This window comes from Gekko japonicus, unplaced genomic scaffold (assembly GCF_001447785.1).
Source record: "Gekko japonicus isolate JY-2015 unplaced genomic scaffold, Gekko_japonicus_V1.1 scaffold1148, whole genome shotgun sequence".
NCBI classification, from domain to species: domain Eukaryota; kingdom Metazoa; phylum Chordata; class Lepidosauria; order Squamata; family Gekkonidae; genus Gekko; species Gekko japonicus.
The window spans coordinates 1-3552 of record NW_015177047.1 but is presented as its reverse complement, the minus strand read 5'-3'; positions in this window follow the sequence as shown (position 1 = coordinate 3552).

Genomic DNA, 3552 nt, shown 5'->3' with positions numbered 1-3552 from the left:
TTTATTACTATGTTGTAACTATTGTGACCCCCCCCAGCCCACTTGCAGGGAAGGCAGGAGAAGATATAGTGGCTACCTCTCTTCTCATCTTCAGGTTGACAGGTGCCCCGCCCCCTGACGTGGGTGCTGGGGGAAGGCAGGAGGCTGTAGGGGCGGTGCTGTGGGGGCGGCCACAGGCCGCCCCTCCCCCTGGGCTGGCGTGTGGAGCACATGGTTGATTCTGCGAGGTGGGGGAGGGAAAATGGAGTCCCTGGGTGCTTTTGACTGTTTTGGGGTGCTTTGAACGTGTTTTGGGGGTGTCTGGGACATGTGAAAGGTGCTTTTGACCCCTTGGGTGGCAAAGGATGGTCTTTTTGTGGCTGGGGGTTTTCTGAAAACTGTGAAAGGTGCTTTTTACTGTGAATGAGTGCTGTATGTGGCAATTGTCTTAGAGGTGTGCCATGCTTAGTGCAGACTGTCCAGGGTCTCTTGGCCCCCCCAGGGAGATGCCCCCTCCTGAGAGAGCTCTGTCTTAGCGCAGACTGCCCCTCAGGGGTCTCGTGGATGGCTCCAGAGAGCCTCCCACCCAGAGAGAGAGAGAGCCCCCTCCCCACTGACATGCCCTCTGTAACTCCCAGGCAGACCCAGAGCCAAAAGCAGTTTGTTTGCCGCTGCAAAGGGAAAAGTTCTACTATTCACAGACTCTGTAAACGCCAAAGCCTAAGCTTAGACGGCGTTTCTAAAAAGACAGAGCCAGGGGACCCCCTTGCATGCCCCCCACCTTCCTCTGTACCCCAGGCTGGCCACAGGGACAGGCGTGAGAGGCTGCAAGCCCACACACGGTGCCAAAGAGGAAAAAAAGCCCCATTTTTAAAACTGTGTTGTTCTGCAGCTTGCCAGCGCTGATAAGCCACACAGCTGAGAGGCTGAGGCCCCTTCCCCCACACACACACGAGAGCCCGGACTTTTGCAGAGAGAAAGAGAGCAATGCAGAGTTTAAAAAAATCCCCAACCCACAGAGGAAAGCTCTTTAGGTGGTGTTAGCTCCAACCAGCCCCCCCCCACACACTTCTAGCTTCCGTTTTAAAACCACACACAGAGAGAGACACTTTCAAACAACATAAATTTACTCACAGTGGAGAGAAGAAAGCCTGTCCCCCTTTTTTAAAGAAATAAAGAAATAAACTCCCCCTGCCATGCTGTATGCCGGTCAGAGGCAGGAGCAAGGCAGCCAGTCTGTGACTCTGCAGAATGCGAGCCTCCCGCGCAGAGAGGGAGGGAGGCGGTGGCTAAGATTTCCAGCCAATGGGAGCTATCTCTTTTCCAATACATCCCACATATCTCACTCCTCCCTCCCTTCCTGCAGCCATCACTCAGACGCCTCCCTCCTCTCCTTCCCCCTCCTCCTTCTCCCCCCTCCCACACAGCTCCGTCAGACAGGCCCTGGCTGTCTCAGATAAGAACTCCCTGCACCATTTTTTTTAAGTAGCCGGCAGTTCCCCTGTACATGAAAGGGTAGACGGCGTCTGACCAAGGAAGCTCGACTAATGGTCAAAAAATGTGTTTTTGGAGTCAAAATGCATGAAACCATTATTGTGGGGGGTTTAAAAAGTGATTAGGCAGGCAGTTTGGAGGCACCCACTATTGTGGTCAACACAAACCGTTGTGTTTTTTTGTGAAAGTTTAAAAAATGTTTGCAGAATGAAGGGGGGTTGGGAGGGAATATTAAAGTCACGCTCTTCAGAAGGGTGGGGGCTGTTTTCTCTCTTTCAACACCAGCCCTGCAAGGTTGTGTTTAGGTGCTGCTATTGGACTCTTTTCCATGCAATGTAAAAATGAAAGGTTTTATAGTACAAAAGCAAATTCAGAGGCCCATGGGGCCTGGGTATATTTTGCCGTCTAATCAAATACATTTTCATTGCGGCCAAAGTGTCTGTGCGCCCTGCTGCTAGACTGAAGCTAACAGCATTTTTTTTTAAATAGTCACCGCTCAGATAACACAAAGTATTTCAATATTCAGATGTTCTGAAAGCGTTTCTGTAAATTGTCCAGGGAGTTTACAAATAAAATATTGTGACAACTCTTGTTGCAGAAGCAGGAGGTCCCATGCATGCTGCACCTGCAGCTAACAGGTTTTCTCCCTCAAAGCATGCAGCACCATGCCCAGGACACACACACACACACTCTCTCTCTCTCTCTCTCTCTCTCTCTCTCTCTCTCTCTCTCTCTTTGAGGAGGAGACTACTGATCGTAGAAACGCATCGCACAGCTAGCAAAATTCTCAAGCATCGCATCGACCTCCTTGATTTTAGCTTGCTTGAGAGCGCGATGCGTTTCTACGATCAGTAGTCTCCTCCTCACTTCCATTTCCTCCTTTTCAATAATTGAATCTATATTAATCAAATCCTGCACAATCTCATGAACATTTAGGGCAGTCCCTGCATGCTTTGCAGAAAAGTCTTCCACCTTCTGCTTTTTGGGGGGAGGGGGCATGTCTATGCCTGCATCAGCCGCCTGTCTTCTCTGTGGTACAGAATAAGATGTCTCAGGTAATGCATCTGAAAATGATATAGAAAAGATCGCATTATCTCCTGCACGATCTCTTGTTGGGGGGGGGTGAACCCATTATACAGGTTTAATAATCAAGAGACCCTTGGTCGTCTTACAACATGCATCAGACAAACCAGCGATACATGCTACAATTTTTAAATCCAATATAATCCCTTCCCAGTGTAAGACATTCTAAAAAATACTATACACAAATAAATATTAACCACAAGGGGATTAAAAATGTTTTTGAACCTTTACACAGAGAGAACACAGACCGTTTTGCTCAAAAAGGCTTTAGAAAATCTTAAAAACATGATTCGTGGTCAACACCGCCATCCAGTGGTCAAAGTAAACCATTGTAATTGTATGGATGTTAAAACATGATTCGTGGGACAGCACTGCCACCCAGTGGTCAACGTAAGAAACAGATCTGTTGAAAGAGTATTAAACGCATTGTTGAAACACAGGCCTGGCCAAGTCTCATTTGAAAAATACCTGGAAACTTTGAGGGTGGAGCCTGGAGAGGACTGGGGTTTGGGGAGGGGTGGGGCCTCAGCACAGTACATTGCCATGGAGTTCACCCTCCAAAGCAGCCATTTTCTCCAGGGGAGCTGATCTCTTTCGGCTGGGGATCAGTTGTAAAAGCTGGAGATCCCCAGACCCCGCCTGATGGCTGGCAGCCCTGCCTGGACCCCCATTCAGAGCTAACACAATGGGGACATTGTGGGGGTCCTAGAAGCCCCACCAAGCACCAGAAAAAACATATTGCAACCCCTTGCCACAGTCTGATAATTCCCCTCTCCCCAGAAGCCCAAAACACAATCCCCCAGGCCCCTCAAGACCCCCCAAAAGCCTATAGGGTGAGCGGTTTACCTGCATAGTCCCTCTCCAAGGCAGGCATCGAATTGGGTAGTTCTACCTCTTGGTCCTCAGGTGCACACCCTTGCTGGGGAGAAGTGGTAATTCCGGGAGTTGGAAGGTCTTGATTCATCTCCTCATCTTCCACATAAGCTTCTGTTAAGA